This window comes from Aquila chrysaetos, chromosome 18 (assembly GCF_900496995.4).
Source record: "Aquila chrysaetos chrysaetos chromosome 18, bAquChr1.4, whole genome shotgun sequence".
NCBI classification, from domain to species: domain Eukaryota; kingdom Metazoa; phylum Chordata; class Aves; order Accipitriformes; family Accipitridae; genus Aquila; species Aquila chrysaetos.
In genome coordinates, this window is record NC_044021.1 from 8,546,025 (window position 1) to 8,567,767 (window position 21,743).

The window sequence follows — 21,743 nt, forward strand, 5'->3', positions numbered from 1 at the left end:
TTTAAATGACAAGTGGTGTACTAGCTTTTTTAAAGAAACCAAACAAAAATCCCCTTTCTTTTAAAATATGAAAACCACTTCCTGCTTTAATACAATGCAAAATATAATTAAATCTGAACAAAAAATATAGAATTTTGATCCTGAAATCATTTTCAAATGGAATTTTTAATGTTATTTAGACCTTCTAGCAACAGTTGTTTTGGTTTTGGGTTTTTTTTTTGGTTTTGGGGTTTTTTTTTGGTTTGGGGGATTTTTTTGTTGTTGTTTGTTTGTTTGTTTTTTCCCTGAAAGATAATGAAGAACTCTTTGAAGGAAATGGTAGGATTTAAATATAAAACTGTGTCATATAAATACATTTCAGTAACTTTTAAAAAGCCTCTCAGCCTGCATGCAAATTTCTCACCATCTTATGATGGCATGTCACTGAAAGGTCATAGAGTCATTTAGTTCTACTTTCTCTGACACTTTTTCAACATTTTGTTCCATCAACCTACAATATTCAGCACTGCAAGGCACTAAAATAATACTGTAGAATAACGTACTGGGAGGGGGGCAGGGGAAAACCCTGTGCAAGCTAGTACACAGTATTTTTGTTTCTTCCTGTGATACTCATTTGCTTGCTAGCAGCAAATTTTGCAAAGAATTTTTGGTGTGAAGTTTGAAAAACAATATTATTTTACAGAGGGAGCAAACTTCAGATTTTCAGCTATGACAGACATAAACCCATAGATTTTGAGAGAGAGAGAAAGACAAGTTAGGCAAAATGTTCTGCCTGCCTTGCAAGCAGTTACCCAAGAAGTGAAGCATTGCATCCTTTAAGGTCTATAAACTTTGTATTTCAGTATAGAGGTTATGAAGTAACGCATGTTTAGATGTCCTTCTCGGTGAGCACCTTAAAGTGTTTCAAAGGGGGAGTCATGTTCCCAGAGGAAAATACCTGTACCTGAACTAATCCTGTGGATTTGTTTTACAGTCAAGGAAGAGCAAGATACTTCCTTGGTGCAATTGATTGCATCATGGAGTAAAGAAGTAAATGAAATCTGATGAAACATGTCCTAGAGGTGTGGTTTTGCTCCACTAACTGTAAAGGGAGACTGGGTGACTAGCTCAGATGAGAGACCAAACATAAGGCAAGATGAACTGTACTTCTTTACCTTATGGCCTTACAAATGGAAACTTAAAAAAACCCCAACCAACCAACAATAACCAAAAAAAACCCCAACCCCAAAACCCCAAGCACCGTTTGTAACAGTTGGTATGCTTAGATAAGAGGTAAAAACAATCCTAATGTTGTCCAAAAAGTGGGGTCATTTACCTGGTGTGCAAAATGCCAATATTCTCACAGAGCAGAAGTATTTTATTTCAATTCATGTTTGCGCAAAAATGGGGCTAGGTGGTAATCCACAAAGCTAGCACACCTCATACCTAGACAGGCAAGCAATTTATACAGTTCAGTTATACATATTTAATTTCCAAAGTTCTTCCCTAAAACTATTACTGGTAGTCGCTTATCTAGCACGGTTTCAATTGGGCTAAAGTTTTCCCCGCTTCGAATTAAAGGTACAGTGTTCTTTTATTCTACAGTGCATGCTCAAGAAGAGTGGGGGGGTAAGTCTTTTTGGTCTTGAATTGAGTCGGTGGTCGTGATCACCCCCTGCTGCCTTTACCTTTCCTCCAGTTTTTGAAGATCTTTGCTGACTTCATGCCTATTAGCGATTATGCAACTTTCGGCCCTCCTGGGGTAGGATGTTCCCTTCTTATCAGTCTTTTATTTCTTCTTCAGGGGCATAGTCGTTAGCAGGCATGCATTGGTTATACAAAGGGTATCTTGTTTCACAAGACCTTTGTGGCCTTTTTAAAGTGGCTTAAGTACATCATTTCTTAAGTACATCACTAAGATAAAGAAGTGTCTGTTGTATTAGCAATTTCTACTTCATCTCCAGCTGAGGTAATGGTATTATTTGCTTTCAGGTAATGTATGAGAAGGAGAATGTCCAAAATGCAGTAGCTCCTACTAGCAGGTGTAGAAACACAGCAATGTGGATACCTGTAAATTATGCTAGGAATAAAACTCTTCCAAGTAATGGAGAACTATTAGAACAAGAATATTGGGAAAGAAATCAGCTACTGTTGCCTTTTAAGCCCAGAAGGCAGAGAGTGTACTGTACTCCTGAAGGTACAATATCTCCTGTTTTAGCTTAAAACTGAAGAAATATTGTTGACCTAAAATGATTTCTTTATACAAAGAACATCTCTGACAGCTCAGAATTTGGAACTATATTGGCCTGCTTGCTCAGCATGATGTTTTTATTTTTTTTATTTCAGAAATTATTACTCTTTATGCTAGAATGAAGAGAGGAATAATTGGCTATTAGAACATTTGATAGCAGTATTGGTTGAGTGATGCCATTATCAGCATCTGGAACAAAGAAAGGCATCCACTTATTGCAGAGCTAAGAACCTGAAACAGAAAAAGGAAGACTATCTCATCCTCTCTGAGGGTTACCATTCCTCCAGGAAAAATAGGTGCCTATCACATCTTGAGGGATTCCTGTCCTTTCCTTTGTTCTCTTCTTATCTCAGATCAAATGACAAACTCCTGTAAAAAGTAACAAAATATAATAAAAACATGTATATAAATCAGTTTGTAGTCAGTGCATGAAAAATCAGTATTTGGACATAATGTAATTAATGGATATTTCTAAAACTGCAATTCGCTGAAAATTAGTACTCTCAAATTCTTCTGTTACATATTTAGTGTAGAAGGTACAAATTAATACATAAATAATGGCTTAAGTCTGTTGCGTGCTAGTACTAGTGCTTTTATAAGCAGTTTTGTACATGGAATACCCAGTTTTCAAAGCATAAACACCTATGAATTCCAACATGCAAATTAAAACTTCAGCCTTTATTTTACTCTGCTTTCAGTATGTACTGAGACACTAAGGTCTTTAAGGCACAAAGGTAGTGCGGGAATATTCTGAGTCTTGAGAGTTCTTGCCTCTTGTGTTTCTAAACCATCAACTTATATGCTGATTGCACACTTGGTAGATGGATGGGAATTAATAGTAACCTTACTTGATAGAGTGCCTAGGTTAAGCAGAGGTGTTCTTTGATTTTTGGCTTGCTCTGGCTAGAGAACTGTGATGGTATTCAGTTCTGAGAAGGAGTTGCCCGTGATTTACCCAATTAAACTGAACAGTTACAAATGAAGCTCTCAAACAGCCATGTAATCTGTGTATTATGTATGTATAATAGGAATGAAAATGCCAGGATGAAATATCTTGGGAATTTTGAAAAGTTTGTTCAGAAATGCCTAAGGAAAAGAGTAAGTTGGATGGGTAGGGTACCTGTTAAAACATACTCATTTAAAGTAATCTGCAGCTATGGCATAGAATGTTACCTTCTGTCCTGGGAACGGAACTGAGAAATGTGAGACAGCTGTGAGTGCATGATGATACCTACTCATCTCAGTAAAGCTGTATGTACCATATAGTATTAGCCTAAGAAGAAATAAGGAGTTAGCCAGAGCTTACAAATTGATCTTTCCAAACCTTTCTGTAGCTGTGAGTTTCTCAGTGGAACCCCAAAAGATTCTGAGACACAAAATTTGGAATTTTTCAGAATATAAGCCCCCATATTTGCAATTTCTAATAGCATGACTGTGTAACGTATTAGAATAAAAAGGTCTATGTAAACAACTCCCTGCCTATTCATGGATCATTTCAAGCTGGATCGTGCTTCTAGGCTTAGTTTCAGTCTATTCAGTGTCTATCTGGGTTACTGCAAATTCTGCAAAATCCCCTTTAGATCTTTTTTCCTGTCCCCACAGCAGCCTGCCTGTGTGCTGCCTGCTTCTTTCAGCAGTCTATGTCTTTGCATGAGCTGCAGTCTGGCCACTTGTTCAATGACTGCTTGCTGTAATTGGCAAGGTGGAAACTCCTCTGGTGCATATTCACTGCCTTCAGGGATATCACTGCCCTCTTTCCAGATCTACCTTGTCTGGTCACTCTTCTTGAAGGAATAAAGCACAAAAACAAGAAGCCAATACATCGAAGAGATACTACTGTTCAGCAGGCTGCCACGGCACTTACCAAGTCTGTATAGCTAAGGGTTAGAATTGCGAAGAACCAGCTACACACATGATGGATGGCGGGGGTGCATAGGAAGCAAGCAAACATAAACCAGCCAGATATTAATGTCAGGCAAAATCCTGCAGCATCATTGGTGGAAGCTTGACTGGAACGAGGCTGGACAGCTAGGATCTGTACTATCATGGTTTGCTTTCTGTGTTGCATTTTGCGTGATGTGGATAGTATAGGTCTGAAAAAGCGTTTGATTTAAAAAACAGTTTTCAGGGGATGAAATCAGTTGTTGCAGTATTAACACAGAAAATATATCTCAGGGTCCTTGGAATTTTTGCCTGTGTAAGGCCATGGAATTAGATTCATAACACTTGTGTCATATTTTAACACCTAATGCAACCAAGGAATTGTAGAAAAGGTCAAATATTTTTATTTTTGGCTCCAGCAAGCCTGGTATAACTAGGAAAATAATTCTGCCAGACAGACAGGCTTGTCTGCAACTTATACTACTGCCAGTGGAACTGAAATATGATGATGGTGCTCTTTGTAATATAATTAGTGAGAAACATTCAGTAAATTACTGAAGAAATCTTCAGTCATAGTAGTGCATCTTCAACCTAATAAAACAGGTGGCATTTGGACTATTTTCTGCGGGAGAACTGAGATGGATGCAAGGAGAAAGACTGATGGAACATGGGTTAATATGCACAATGATGATAATTTACCATGTTGTGCATTTGCTATAATTTCTTGGAAGTAGTACTCTGTTGTATCAGATCAGTGGTACCTTTTTATATTGGTTTGAGAAACCTTTTTTTTAAATTATTTTTAAGTTGAGGCAATAATCAAATTTTCATAGATGTGTAGTAATGTTGCTTTTTCTAACTTGTTTGGTTTCCAAAACAACTGATAAATATTGGGGTTTGTAATTTACGGTTTCCTCTTTTGGATACCTGTCTGTGTTTTTTCACCACATGGAAAGGTCATGGACAAGAAATAGAAATGGGATGATGGCAGCACTTATAAACCAACTGATTGTGGTGTCAAAAAATAGTAATTAGCAGTGAATCCTGTCTAATTACTGACGTTAGTGCATGCAGGCATGCTGCCTCCATTTTCTGTCAGTGCTGATAAGGCAGCACAGGCCTCTTATAAATTTTTACAGGCTTTTAAAAAATACCAGGTTAGCTGGTAAATATATCAAATTACTTTAGATGACTACTTTTACTCTTGGTGTGCTTTTCATAGTTTGTTGGGTTTGTTTGGGGGATTTTTTTTCTCCCTAGTTGATGAGTTACAGTGGAAGTGATTTTGGAAGGAGTTGTTGGTTTTCTTATTTCTTTCTATTAGAAATAATTTTAGCAGCATTCAACTACAATATATCTGGGTCAGAAAAAGACTAGCAATATGGGAGGATGATAGAATGTAATCTACCATAGAACAATACTGTATGAATGTTTCACGTGTTTCACAAAACAAATGAAACGGATATAAAAAGCAATTCTCTTTGGTCTGAGATTTCACAAACACAGCAATTACAGCCTCATACTTGCCTCATGGAATGTATGGTGCTTTCCACCGTGGATTTTAGTCTGCATTAGTCAAGCTACAGTTTAGCCTACAGTTTTTCCTATGTTTTTCTGTTAGTTGCAATTATTTTTCTCAGAAGATAAATTTATGTTGTAAATTTATGTTCTTCACTGGAAATAAATCTGCTGACCTTAGAAGATGGCAAGAAAACATAGGCTTCCTTTTTTGCCACCAGAAGAAAAGTTACTTGATCAATTGATCTGTCAGTATGTATGTGTCTGTGAGTCTGTGTATAAAAATTATTTTTTTTCCTGAGAGAGAAAGAATTTGACAACCTAATGTATTTACGCAAATAGCACTCTCTATGCTTTTTTCTGGGGAGAGCTGAGTTTTATGGCTCAGTTGTATTTCCTTTGCACAGGCTTCCAGTTTGCTGTGAAGTTAAAGTTCCTCAGGATTTCTTTCTCTGAAATCTTCAGGTGTGGTTGAAATGCTAGCCTGTCAGGATAACTGGCAGAAGTAGACTAAAGCAAGACACAGTATAAGATGCCCTCATGCAACTGTGATAGGAAGATACAGTGGCTGAGAGCAGGGCTCTTGTCAGGTTAAGACACCACTGAGACTGTGATTGTGGTTGTAGTTGTAGTTTCCTTCAAGAGCAGAATGGAAGTGTGGGATCTGCGTGCATAGCCTGTAAATATGATTTTGGGGTCGTTAGCAGAAGCCCAGTGGTGCCCTGGGGCCTGCGGGACGGTCCCGGTCTGGGTGGCACTGGCCACCCCAGCTGCTGGGGGTGAGTGACTCTGGCTTCCCTGGGGTGAGCTGGGGCTGTGCGGCACCATCGGTGGTGTGGGCCGTGCTGAGGGAAGGTACAGAAATAAACCCAAACAAGCCGAAGGCTGAGGAGGAGGAAAGCATCGACATCCTGCTCCTTTCAGAAAACAGGAGGAAGAAACCCTAACCATGAACTTCTCCTGGCAAAGACCTTGCATGTGACCTTCCCTTCTTCCCCTGATGCTTTTGTTTGAGGAAGGCTGAAGCTGCCCACGGGAGGATCCAGAAGGGCATTGCAAGGGTGAGCTTAGCAGCAAGGAAAAGGCATCCGTATTAACAGTTTTTCTTGTATGGTGTTTTTAAAGGTGATACTATTAATGAGGCTTTACTGTGGCAGTTGGACTATGAATATTAATATTACTGAACCAGTGATAACTGTTGTGTTTTGGTTAAATTGCTAATACTTTAATTAGGCTAACAATGTTTTGGGGTTTTTTTCCATATATATGGTGTTTTCCCTTTTTGTCAGTAACAAGATTTTGAGTGTAGTGCTGTCTAGTCTAGTTGCTTTAGGTTTAACTAAAAAGTTAAGTATTCTGGTTTATATTCTAATGAAATCTGACTTTTGAGTTTAAAAGGGGGTTTTGTGCTCATTGTAGAAAATGAATGACATGGATCTTTCTCAGGCTTCTGAGTCCCATTGCTACAATCATGCAAAGATCTAATGAGACTTGTCCATTGTTCCACATCGGTGTGGGTCCTCTTGAAGTATGGCGTCCTTTAGAGGAAGGAAAAAAAAAATTATCTAATATTAGAATATTTTAGAGAGATTTTATAGTTTAGTACATTTTTCTGTTCTTCTGTCTAGAAAATATAATACACGAAAACCTGAAAACCTATGAATATGCAGTGAAATGTTCTGCTGAAGGAGGGGGACTACTTTCAGTATTCTTGAACAAGGAATGGCAATTATACTTTCTTCTCACAATATAACATACCTTTTATTTTGTCCTGCAGCACTGTGAGAATTCACATTTTAAATCTGTGCAGGTCTGCATCTTGCTTCTCTTTGACTTTGCATCAATGACTTCTTATAAGAATATATTAACATTTAGGGTACAAGAAAAGTTGCTTTCTCTGGAAAGTTTTTTTGTCTTTCCACTTTTTATAAATACTGGCTTAAGGTGAAAACAGACCCTGGGAAGAGGTTTTAGTTACCAGATAGAAAGTGCAGTTTTATAATCAATTTCATGATCAGTTTATTTTTTATCAATTTATCATCAGTATTTACACAATGTGTTTTTATGTATGTATACACAGAGTAAAACCTACCTGCTGCAGTTAAGCAAAGGAACAAAAACCTCACCAAAACCTGGTAGGAAACATTTCATGTGGAGATGATGATTTTTGTATTAGGATGTAGTAGAGGGGAAAGGCAAATGATTTTCAAATTTCTGTTCTAGAAATGAATAAGCCTTTTGGTGAATTGGCTGTATAATACTCCTTTTCCTAGTAATTATGACCTCAACTTCTTGAAGCAGTCTGATAATCCTCAAAGGAATTCTTTTTCTCAGATTAGGAAATCCCGGTCTAGATTATTTCCACTAGAGCATATCCACTTAATATTCTTCAAAAATAAGCTTTGGTAGAGAATCTGATACTGTGAAAATTTCATTTGGAGTATTTGCTATAGTTAAGCCTACTTTTGATGAAAAAATCCATTTATAAGATATGTGGTAACTAAAAAAAAATTGTCTTGGGGAACCTGGAATCTGCTTGATAATTGGAGCAGGGGGGATTTGTGTGTGTGTATATCATCATATTTCAGTTTATGCTTTCTTTTTCAGTATTGTGAATTTTTTCCTCAAATAGCATATTGTTCAGATACTGTTAGGTTTTCTGGTATTTTAAGAAATGTTTCCCTATATGCATTCTTGAACACATTAGTCTGAACTTTTTCAGTGTGTTTGGTTAATTGTAGTTGAGTTCAGGGCAGTGTGGTCTTCGGGAGAACAGTTTACTGTATGTTATAAACCTCAGTATTTATAATAACCTGATGTATGTGAGTGTCCTTCATTCCTCCACAAATCCTTGTCAGAATAACTCTGGAAGCATTCCTCAGTTCTGATCAAAACAGTGACTATGCTTAACTTCAGGGGTGAAAACACAGTATAATTCCTATGACAGCAGCTAAAGAAAGAATATTTCATAATGCTAAATGTTTGCTAATTGGACACCTGTGAAGGTTTCTTAGTGACTGTATGAGGTCATGACTAATTTCAGGCTTGGAGAAGCAGTGGCTTTACGATGGTCTTCTGTGGGAAGTGAGGTGAAGTGCTCTTTTTAAAAAGAGATACTTCAAAAACTGGAAGAGGAGACATCTGGTCTAGAAGATCTCCTAGATAAAGGTGACTTTTCAGTCATACTGAAAATGTGACAACAGACAGTGAAGTAACTTACAGCCCCTTGAGTGCTAGACTTGCCCCCCCCCCCCCCCCCCAACCCCGAACAGTAGGAAGAGGCCACAAAATTTTGAGTTTTCCTTTGGGGTTTGTCTGCATAAGAAGGATCTTGTAGACATGTCTACTCTGCATGAATCTGTCTGTTGATGTTGCCATTAGTTTTCATGGCATAATTGTTCACATTCCACAATTTTTGTAAGTGATCTAAATTTGTCTACAGTGATTCTACAATGAAGTTATTCCAGGTGGAACATGCAATAGTTATTGTGAACTTTTAGGCTTCACTTTTTCTGGCCCATAATGTCAAATTCATTTTTTCTTGCTACTGCCTTAATGACCTAGAATTTCAAGAAGAAATGGGAACCATTCAGATCCTGTATAGATAAATGGTCTTCTGCTGACCTCTAATGGAGAAGATAAATCTGAAACTACCTCGTAGCCAATTTCATGTTCATAGCTCAACAGAACAAAAACACGTAGCAATAACACTGTGATAATACTGTCATCCTGTTAAAAGCATTTATGTTGTATGAGAGGATGTGAAGAAAATGATACTGAAAAATAATAGTTTGAGAATTAACTTGTTTTGCAAACCTCAAACCTGCTTTGGATTGAAAAATCTGTGCCTGCTTTTAAAACTTGGAAATTTTAGACAGAAATGGAGAGTATATGTGCTTATGAACTTGGCTGTTGTGCTAGAAAGTCCTGCACTCTGTGTGCTATCGCCAGTGTGGAGTTAAAGACAAAAGAATATGGGAGTTACACTGCCAGATTAAGCAAGAGGTTCTACATAAGGGGTCTTCAACAATTGGAGTAAAGGAATAATGCTTGCCTTTGCTTTGTCTTTAATTCATAGGTCTAGAAAATGGTGCCAGAGGTAGTTACATACATGGACTACCAATTTTCACTTTTTAGATTTTTTTTTTTTAAGATAAAAATCAATATAGTAATGTAGAGAGAAATCCTGTGGTAAGTCAGCTCCATATGTATGATATTTTAGAAACACAGAATAGCTGAGGCACCAGAAGGCACCTCTGGAGATTGTCTAGTTGTGAGGGTTGACCCTGGCCAGCAGCTAAGCCCCCATTCAGTTCCTCATTCATTCACTTCCAGCAGGATGGTGGAGAGAATCAAAAGGGCAAAAGCAAGAAAACTTGTGGGTTGAAATAAAGACAGTTTAACAGGTGAAGGAAAAAAAAGGAAAATAAAAAGTGATGCAAAGGCAGTCACTCACCATCTCCCACCAGCAGACTGATGCCCAGGAAAAATACCGTCCGTTGTCCCACTCCCCCGCCCTTAGTTTTGTTGCTGAGTGTGATGTTATATGGTATGGAATATCCCTTTGGTCAGTTCAGGTCAGCTGTCCTGGCTCTGTCCCCTCCCAATCTTTTGCTCACCCCCAGCCTACTCGCTGCGGGAGGGGAGAGGGCAGAATGAGAAGCAGAGAAGGCCTCAATACTGTGCAGGAACTGTTCAGCAACAGATAAAACATTGGTGTATTATCGACACTGTTTTGATCGCAGGTGTAAACCCAGTGCTGTATGGGATGCTATTAAGAAAATTAACTCTATCCCCACCAGTAAACTAGCTGAAACCCCCTGCCCAGAGCAAGGGAGCCCAGATCTAGACACAGCACTGCAGATGTGTCTCACCAGGGCTGAGCAGAGGGGAAGAGTCGCCTCCCTTAACCTGTTGGCAGCAGCACTCCTGCTGAGGTCCAGGATGCTGTTGGCTGCCTTTGCTGCATGGACACATTGCTGGCTCATGGTCAGCTTGTTTTCCAGGACCCCAGGTCCCTTTCTGCAAAGCTGCTAATTGGTATATCAGTTTTCCTTTTTAATTGGGTACAGTTTACCTGCTTTATGCCAATTGTTTTTGGACTGATAGCCTAATATAACTCCATAAGCCTGAATTTCTTGTTAAACTCCCGGCAGCTTTTTAATCCGTTGAACAGTTCCAGTAAAATTTTCAGAGTCTTTTAGCCATTCCAAGAAACAGCTAACAGTTTGCCAAACAGCACATGTACTGGTTGAGGATGTGCGTAGCTCTGAACTAGCCAGAGTGTGAGTAGCTATTGTCCAGTGAAAAGAAACCCTTCTTTGAAGGAGCTTCTGTGAAGAGAGCTGTGTATCACTCTGCAGAGGAAGGCAGGCACTAGTGATGCAGAGGGAGCTGGCAAGGTTGGGAAGATTATGTGCTGAGAGACACAGTACACGAGTCTGTTTGAAACCATGCTTCATTAGTTACTCTGCTCACAGAACAATTTGCTAAGCTTGTTGCATATATAAACATTTATTTAACTGAAACTCAATGCTCTGCTTTCACTGTGAAGGGTCGTAAGTACTTCATTTACTCCAGAAGATGGTGCTCTCTGCATTTATTTTAGAATTTATTGTGACAGAAACAATTTATATCCAATTCAGCCTTTGTTGAGTTGTAAATTATTGAGGATACCTTTGTAATAGGAGCTGTTAATGCAGCCCTGCTCCTGAGGCTTTCACATTTACAAATAATTTGCATAACATTTCCACATGAGAGGTTAGAAAATGCACAACTGCTCCAGTAATCTTACATTAATATAATCTGATATGTTAAAGCAACCTCAGTTATTTTTCTACCACTAGAACATACATATTTAGATCTAAAAAAAAAGATGAAATAACATTTTATTCAATGCACTAACTGCAAGGTTGACTTTTTAACAAGAATATTTGTAAATTCCACTGTTATGATGATTCTTTACGGAAAATATTGGGTCTTTGCTATAAATATTTATACATGGTTATAGAAAGATGCACAGAATATGCATATAACTATTGCTTCTGATGTAATGTGTGAAGTGTAATGTTAAAATCAGTATGGGAAATTACGCTTTGCAGTTCTGAAGTACATCCTCAAATTTGTTACAAACTTCATATTGCAGTGTTATGCTTCTGCATTTGTAATTGATTTGCTACTCCTGTACAATTAAAAATGGTAGAATTTTCTAGCTTTCTGTCTTTCTCTTCATCCTGTTTCCACAGAAGATGCTAATACAGCTTCAAAAACTTTCTAAGATAAGCATACATTTTATGTGCGTATTACAGTCTCTGAAATACTGTAGGTAATTAGCTTTTGTGCAGGGTCTCAGAACAGATGACAAGCTCAACCCGAAAGATACATTGAATTGCTGCCTACCTGTAGTCAGTAATCACAACTGTTCCCGATCAGCCTCTCAGGTACAGGTATCGTATGTTTACTATTTTGTACTATTTTGGCTATTTTGATACAGCTACTGAAGTTGTTTCATGTCTGGGGTTTGGATGAGAAAGCAGAAAGATGTGGGAGGAGTAGTCAGAAAATCTGAGGAAGGAACACAGAAAGTGGAAAAAGGGATGTGTGTATTATAGACTAGAATTAGAGAATAGTTGAGATTGAAGGGTATCTCCCTAAGTCCTCTAGTCCAACCCACTGTTCAGAGCAAGGCTGATTCTGATGTGGGATATGGCTTTGTAGTTCAGTCAGGTGGCTCAGGCTTCATCCAGATCTCCCTGGGCAACCTGTTCTGGTGTTTGACAGACATTGTGAATTCATTTTTTTCAAATATGTTACTGGAATTTCCCTTGTTGCAGTTTGTACCTGTTGTCCTTCTTTTGTTGTGTACCACCAAGAAAATGCTAGTTCCAGCTTCTCTGCAACCACACACTAAGTAGTTGAAGACAGCAGTAAAATCCTCCTTTAACTTTTCCTTCTTTAGGCTAAACAAATCAAGCTCTCTCAGGCAGTACTTGCATGTCTCATATTGCAGCCCCTTAATCATCTTAGTGACTACCATCTGATAGGAACAACTGAATTGTGAACCTCTCAAGATTCTCCTGTGATGTTCCACATCTCTCACATTGCTCTGGTGTTGTTCTGCAATATACAGCTTACTTTTACTTTTAATATATGTGTGAAATATTGCTCTACCCATGTGTGCAAATTCTCTCCTGACTATGTTGACCATAGCACTGTTTTCTTGAACTCTTGAGTGTTAAAGTAAAAATCAAACCTAAAATTGCTTATTAGAAATCTCCCTAGGATTTGAGTTGCGTGAAATTAAAATATGCTTTATCGCTATCAAAAGACATTTTTAGTTACTGCTTTGAAATTAAAAAAGGCAGCATGCATGTTAAAAAAGAAAAAAGTCGTCTCCTTAATTAATATATGAGAGAGAAATCTATAGTTTTCTTTGCATAGATCTATGTTTATAGATATATAGAGAATCATCTATACTGACTTTTTTAGTAAGAATATTTCTAAGTTACACTGGGTAGCCCAGGCTAACAGCTATAATCTGAAACACAACTGTTCTTGTTCCAGTGGGTATAAATGAATAGTGAAATATTTAGGTTCTGTTCTTACAGGTAGGATATGCTTATCACTGATGAATAACGGTAATGGTGCCTTTCATAAAGGCTTAGTACATGTAAGAAATTAATTATTTCCCGCTTTTTTACATTATTTCATGTTGTGACCAGAAATTGGAAATTTAGAATTTAGAAATTCTAAAAACTTTTGCACCAGAATGTGTGCTATGCAATTTCCAGTGACTTAGAGTACCCTCTGGGTTGAGAAAAAACAGTGAACTTAAAACCTTTGTTCTCCAGTTCACCTATTGGTGGTTATGCTGGGGCTTCATAAACTGTCTCCAAAATAGTTCCCTTTAAAAATAAGGTAAAGCATGATGTAAATTCATTCTCATGCTCTAATGGAAACTCCCAGTTCCCTGCTTCTTAACTATCTGTATGTATATTTTCTTTTAAAAGCTTTCCAAGGCATCAACAGATTAAAAAGACCTCTTTCCAGCCCACCTTTTTTTCTCTTCCCCCCACCTCCCCAGGTTTTTTGTTTCCCAAAGTTCAGATGTACAACATCAGACTCATGGTCAAGGTTAACCTGGCCTCTCATCATGTAAAACTTGGATTGATTGACATGCCATAATGTATATAAGAAAAGGCCAGGTAAGACAGTGATCAGAAAAGTATTTCATCATTGATAATAGAAGTTTGAAGAATTAGAAATGGAGTGAGCAGGTTGCGAGAGTTATGCATGGCATTTGAGAGGTTGGAGAAAAACAATGCTGAGAACTCTAGTTCATCATAGAAAGCTAGAAGAAGATTTAGGATGGTTTGAACGGAGTGAGAAAGACTTTTGCACTTACTTTTGAACCACTTTGCCTTTAGACCCCTTTCATAGCTGCTAATTCTTGTTGTTTTGTGGCAGTGCTCTCGTTATTACTTTTTGAAGTCACCTTCTTTTTGGAAAGAGTGATTTCCAAAAGAAGTCCATACTGTGCCATTCCATGTTCCAGCAACCTAAAATAACCCAGTGAATTGTGTTAAATAAGAATGAGCAAACCACATGGAGTTAAATGAGTCATCTTCCAGGTTAAACTAATTGTCATAATTTTTCGCCCCCACAACTGTAAAGCAAGGGTAATTCCATTGATATTTATTAAGCATTTTCTGGCTTACACTTTAATCTTCTTCCTTTTTAACTAGAATAATTTTTTTTGACCTTTTTTTTTTCTCCACAAGGTTGATCTGATCTGAAAAATTAACACCTTTGTCTAGTCCAAATGAAATATTTTATTAAGCTTAAGTGCGGAAGAGCTTTGCAAATCTTAGACTTATCAGTAATAATTCAGATTTTATAAACTATCAAAAGGAGAGGTGTCAGAACATCCCTTCTGTTTATTTTGACAATAACTAGGAAAATGTATTTTATTTTACACAGGAAAAAGTTTTCCCAATTTGGAAGAAAAAATTGTATCTGTGACTCTTAATTATTCTAATTCAAAAAATAAGCCTCGAGGAATGAATGAATCATAAATATAAATAGTTATTAGAGCACTAAACATTTCCTTAGCTTGGTTAGCAATAAACCTAGGAACTGGCATAATCTATCTACTGGCATAATCTATCTAGTCTATCTTTTTATTTAAAGAGAGGAAGCCTGATAATTCAGTAAGAATTGAATAAGCCCTATAATTGTTAAGAATAAATTTCTGTAATGGGTGTAGAAAGCTTATTTTGGATAGTGAAAATAAATTAATGAAATGTTTAGATGTTATTGATCATAACAATGATTCACTTATCTGAAGAATTAAAACTAATAGTCTGGATTTTGGGGGGAGGGGGAGCCACATTTCATTAGATAGAACAAAGATAATTCATTAATCTCATTTGATCTCCCACAGTAACCTAAACACCTCAGATCTTTCCAGATATGTACAGTTTAACTGTGAAAAAACCAAAGACAAATGCTTATAAAATACTATAATCTGAAAAGTACATTTGGGACCTACTGCGTTCTGTCTTTGGAAACCAGTACTGTGAAAGAATGTTCAAAAAAATCTTTCTGTGGATTGCTTAGAGAAATAAATACCTCAGAAACTATGTCTGCTGTTAGCAAATTTACCTAGGAAAATCTATTTTCTTACATAAAATAACAGTTAAAATAACAATGAGATTAAATTAGGTATTGTTTAAATGACCTTTTTAATGCCTTTTTGTTATTCAAATTACCCGTATCTGTAGATAGAATAGCAGGGCAAATCAATCAGAGGAACTATTGCATACATCTTCCTTTATTTTATTTAACTCTTTAGTGGAGCATAGAGAAGTATTTTGAAAAAGCATTAGAAACTGATTCAATATGATGCATTTAAATCTGATTAAAAGGCTTTTAAATAGCTATGAGGTACTGTGAAAGAGTACCACAGAAATTTCTTATAATGATTTGATGAACAAATATTGACATTTAATTTTCTTTCTCTTGCTCCTCTACTCTCCATGTCCTGGACACCCAATATTATTCTTATTACGTTTGCTCTTTCTTACTACAGAGATTAATCAGTGGGTCTGAGCATTATGCAAATGGAGCCAGGTGATAGCTCCCAAAATGGCATGTTTACAGGGAGCTGTCAGGCCATTACCTTATCGTTAAGTTTATATAACTGTTTCCCCTAACAAAACCATCTTGCATTTGGTAACTTAGATTTTTGCTGAACTTTAATTTTTAGGGAAATGAGTCCTTCTGCAAACTGTAAAATGGAAGACTGACTCTCTCTGGAAGATGTTACTGTGGTGTTTTTTTCTCGTGCTATGAAAATATTCTCATTTTATCTTGGTATAAATCTGCAGACACGAAAAAAGCATGTAAAACTCTCTCCAATCTCTCATCCTATTTCTTAGTTAATTTTTGAAAATTAGTTAGTTTTTACATGAAGCATTCTGGAAACATTTGCTGAAACTAAGCTGTATCACTAACTTAGGGATGACATGATAGATTTCTGCAGATTACTTATTTGAACAAGTCTGCTCTGAGCATGATCCTTTAAAGCTTTTCTCTGGGACTGGGACTCTCATTTGACATTCCTGTGACCTCCCCATTCCTTCTTGGGAAATCCTGTTTCTTGAGCTTCCATCGTTAAAATGGAGATGATTATAGAAAAAAAGCTTTGGAATACACCTTAACATATCCAATTGTTTGTCCTCTGGACTTTCTGTATCTTCATTGAAAGATGATTGTTCAGACACCTTGTTCTATAATACCATATTTTTTGTATGCTAATATGATTTAGTTCAATATCTTGATTCATGTTCAGTTTGAGTAATTAATTACAAACTCTGATCTTTTTTTTTGCAAAAAACCTATCTACTTCACACTATTGCTAACTAATGATTATTCTTTGCTCTTCTCTACATGTAGTTGCATCTTGTTTTAAACAATTTCCGATCTTTCAAATAGTGCTGCCTTTTGATCCTTTCTTCCAAATCCATGAAGTTCTTCCATCTGCAAATGCAAATATTTTCTGCTCCTTTATCTTTTTCATTAATACATTGAATAGCAGTGATTACAAGACCTACGCTGGCAGAATCTTACTGGATAGAACCATCCAAATTAACAAAGAATATTGATCAGAGTTTTGAGTGTTTTCATAATGAATTCTGTGCCCACCTTTTAAGTATTTTCATCTAAAATGTATCACCCTAAAATCCTTGAGAGATTCTCATAAAATCCAATCAAAATCTTTCTCATATTTGAAATATACTGCACGTATTTCTTCCCAAACTACCAAGTTTTACTATTCCAGTAGTTTCCTAGGAATCTCATTTGTTAAGCTGTCTGGTTTATAGTTTCTTGTGTCCTTTTCTCCTTCTCCCCCTTCAAAGATACTGTAAATATTTGTCTTCTTCCAGGCTTACTCTTTGTTGGTTCTAAAGCTTAGCTGTTAACAGCTCTGAGACAGTCTCATAGGTTTGCAGAGTAATTTTTAGCGATTTCATGGCTTCCAGCTGATTTGAGAAAATTTACTTTAAGCATTCTATACACCATTCTTTCAATATTCTAGTTTATGTTCTTACCCCTTTATTCCTGCCTATTGTGTCAATCACCTGTTCTGTATGTCCGTGATTTATATGCAGTCACAGATTGGGACTGATGTAATAGAGGGCACTTTTACATGTATTTCCTATAACCAATGAATAAGGCATATTCCAGAGTCAAGCCCATGGTCACAGTTTCCCAAAATGGAAGATTTGTTTTTACAAGATTTTTAAGTAAAAAACTTTTTTTGCAAGGCTTTTGATCCTGCCCTTTTGCTCCAGCATTTACACAGATATTTTCAGCTTTTTACTGTCCCATTCTGAGCCATAGTTCACATTTTCACAGTCTGAGCCCTTTTTTTTTTTTCCTCTGAGACACTTGTCTATGCTGTACCATGGAATTATCTCTCCTGCCACTTACATATTTCTTAAGTGGAGGTAAATTTGAGTCCATCTTTTCCCATGGAATCTAGACTTCTCCTGCTGATTCTTTGACATAAAAAATTTGAAGGAGTCTAGAGCAATTCTGGAGAACTAATTTTTGATCGCTACAAATACTGCTGACCAAGTATCTCTTCAGATGAACCCCTTTCAGCTGACTGTTTTTCTCTGGTGTAGATGAGTGCAAATCCAATTCTTGCATCTTCAGAAGGCAAATGTATGCTTCTGAGCTCTTTTGGTTCTCTTTGTTGACTAGTTTTCTTCCCAGAAGCTTCTACATGGGGGAAAAAAAGAGGGTGGAATCAGTAATTCACTGAGAAAACACTATCCATCCATCGTCCAAGCAAGGTAAAACCTCAGCTGGTTATCAGGGTGTCCTGGTTTCAGCTGGGATAGAGTTAATTGTCTTCCTAATAGCTGGTATAGTGCTATGTTTCCGAGTTAGGTATGAGAAGAATGCTGATAACACACTGATGTTTTCAGTTGTTGCTAAGTAGTGTTTAGACTAAGTCAAGGATTTTTCAGCTTCTGATGCCCAGCCAGCAAAAGGCTGGAGGGGCACAAGAAGTTGGGAGGGGACACAGCCAGGGCAGCTGACCCAAACTGGCCAAAGGGGTATTCCATACCATGTGACGTCACACCCAGTATATAAACTGGGGGGAGTGGGGGCAAGGGGGATCGCCGCTTGGGGACTAACTGGACATCGGTCGGGGGGTGGTGAGCAATTGCACTGTGCATCGCTTGTATATTCCAATCCTTTTATTATTGCTATTGTCATTTTATTAGTGTTATCATTATCATTATTAGCTGATTCTTTTCTGTTCTATTAAACTGTTCTTATCTCAACCCATGAGTTTTACTTCTTTTCCTAATTCTCTCCCCCATCCCACTGGTTGGGGGAGGAAGTGAGTGAGCAGCTGCATGGTGCTTAGTTGCTGGCTGGGGTTAAACCACGACACAGGGGAAGAAGTCTTTCAGCTGTGTTGATAATGTTAATTTTTAGTCATGTAATTAGTCTTTTTCATAACTAAAATAAAAGAAAAAAGTGGCATATTAAGTGCTTCAAAATTTTTCAGATAATTTGTCATCAGTTTTCTGTTACCATTGAATAATTTACTTGTTTTCATTGGCTTTCCTCTTGCTGCTGAGGAATTTTAAAATATTTTGTCACCCTATGCATCTTTTGAGGAACATAAAAATTTAATAATATAACCTTCTCTTGTAAGGTTATGTGAAAATACATGTATTGTAAATGAAGAATTTTCAAGGTATAGTAAGAAAACTGTACAAGTATTGAGAAGTTACTTTATGCTTCTTATGTTCAGTGAAATACTTCATATAAGTCCTGGAGATGGACATTGAATGCGGAAGACAGAACGAAACTGTCCATGTACTGAACAAGGCAGGAGCCTTGAAAAAAAATAAACACCAACTGTCAACCAGTCAGGTAATGGCGACTATAGGAAAATGTGCATGCAGTAGGAACAAATTAAGGAATGACATTAGTAGCACTTCTGAACTTTTGAGTGCTTGGCTTTGAAGCTTTCCATACAAGATTTTTTGATAGAATGTGTTTTACAGGTTAGTGTACTAACACATTGTGGACTTTTCATTCATATTTGAAACAATTTTGATACTGTAAATGCCAATCTGGCTCCTGATTCCAGCATAATTTTTGCATTGTTATAGCTTTTGATTTCAATACAGATTAGTTACAAGCCAATTACCTTGAAAAAGAAGTAAAATTAAGTACTATGCATCATGTAAAGGGAAAATAGTAGATTGCTGGGATGTTAAAATGGTAACTTGCACTAGAAAGCTTTTATTTCAGAAGAGATATTAAAACAAGATAATTTGTTCTAAAAAGTTTAATTTCTGCAAATCCTTTCTGTATTGTTGTTGTATGAATATTCTGGTATCTTCTGGAGAATGCACAGTTGTCATTTTTCTTAATTCTGATTGTATTCTTTTATCTTGTGTAGTAAGATATGTTCTGTCTTATTACACTTTCACAGATGGCAATGTATTTTCCAGTGCTTATCATATGAAGTAATTCTCAAATATAATTAGGAGTATTACAAGTTTGTTTCTGCCTAATAATTCTTAGTTTTGAAAGAGATATAAAGAAATAAAAATAAGAAAAAGTTCCAAATGTTATTGTTTGATTTTAAGCTTAAAAGAAGTTTAAAAATTGGCACAGGATACTCCAATATTTTTCTTGTAGTATATTAATACACCTAATGAACACTAAGAACTGGTTAAGTCATCAAGGGACCATTTCTTACATGTCCTTAAACATATACATACGATGTTTGGCTCAAAGTAATATTGAAAGAAATAATGGTGCCCAGCTTATAGTTTTCATTTCTCTTTTATATTTCTTGGTGCACTAAAAAGTTGTAAGTGTTGAACTGATATGGGGCCAGATTGGTTTTGTTGCCTTTTAAAGAAAACATCTTTTTTGTCATCTCTCTGTGACAGCTTTCTGACATGAAAACTGTCATTAAGGGTGTTTTCCAAGTGGAGATGGAGAAAAGCAAAGTAAACAGCTTCAAAAAGTGAATATAAATGTCAGAAATAAAAGGCAGTTCTCTTGGTCCTCACTTTCACATCTTGTCCAATGTATCAGTGATTTCCCCTTAGACGCAGATAATTTCCCTAGGCACTCATATGCCTCTGAGGTGGGAACTGGATTGATACAAAGGCACAGAGGTTCTGGTGCAGATGCTCTGTGGTTATGTGGAGACCTATTAGGTTTTGGAGTAGGATCCAGGTTTTCTTAATGCTTAGTTTTTATATCATTGTTACAGTAACATAATTTATTAATATTTCACAAAAAAATGAAGAACAGACAGTAAATATTGTTCATGTTCACAGATATGCCTGTAAAAGCATTGGATTCAACAAGAAGCTTACATGTAAGGATGGTATCCAAACATCTACAAAAGGAAATCAAGAAAAATAATGTGTTTAATGAAGTAAGTAGCAAGACTGTAGTAGTACTTCCCTGAATTACATTTCTTTTCTACTGGTTGAACTGGTTTGGGGGAGAAAGAATACATTCTGTATGTTCTTTTTTTTTTTTTTTTTTTTTTTTTTTGTGGAGAGTGAATAATCTCTTTTCTGTTGATAAAAGGACTATATTTATTAGGTGGAAGAAAACAATGAAGTTTTAATCTGTGGCACCGTTGTATATGCTTGTTACTCTCATCCCCTTAGGCTCTTGCACTGCTCATGCTATGTCTTTTTAACTTAAAAAAGGATACTTTCTGTGCATTTAGGCCAGCAGCACAGAGAAAATATCATGAACAGTTAGGCTCAAACCAACAAGGAAACATTCAGCAACAAGGTTTTGGTAAAAATGTTATAAACCAGATGTTGCATTCTCACCGACATAATGTTTCAGTCTTTTGAGTGACAGACAGTCCAGGGCAGACTGGCAGCATTAAGCAACAAGTAAAGTAGGTAAGATTTACCAGTCCATCACTGTGGAGTTACTGCCTCATTATTTTATTCAAAACCCAAACAAATATTTCAATTTGAAAAGGAATGTTATGTCTTTTGTCTAAGGTATTGTGCTTTCGATGTTGAGTATTTTAAAAAATATTGGTCAGTTCTCAATTAACATGAAAGATTAGGTTTTTTTTAATCTTTCTTCAATAACAGAAAGCAATGATGAACTTAATGAAACAAGGCAAGTAGGCTTCTATTAGTAATTTTCAAGGTGGCTCCAAATCACTAACTCGTGTGTTTTCTGTCATATTTTTAAACACCAGTCAAAACATAATGATGATAGTTTGCAGTAATTGGCGCCAGAAAACTACAGTCTCTTTGCCATTTAATAACTAATATTGTTAAAGATAAGGTGAATGTTCAGTGATACCTGAAGCTAAAAGAAATTGGGATTGGATTCAGTTCAAAATTCAGAGACACAAAGTTGGATGTCTGAGTTCAGTGTAACCTGCAACAGTATTCAGCTGGCACCTACTGGCTCACATTTTGGAGTGGTTGTAAGCTCAAATTTGTATAATTTGGTGTCTTCAATATTGCGGGCACATAAAATTTTACTTGATTTTTAAAATTATTTTCCAGAGTTTATG

At 36.7% G+C, this 21,743-nt stretch overlaps 1 long non-coding RNA gene across 1 annotated transcript; it reads left to right on the forward strand.

Moving 5' to 3' along the window:
• The first annotated feature begins 1,392 nt into the window (after positions 1-1,392).
• On the forward strand, positions 1,393-19,486 carry LOC115353112. Its single transcript, XR_003927426.2, has 3 exons — positions 1,393-1,520; positions 14,540-14,544; positions 19,475-19,486. It is a non-coding gene; the product is annotated as an uncharacterized LOC115353112 (long non-coding RNA).
• Positions 19,487-21,743: the final 2,257 nt, after the last annotated feature.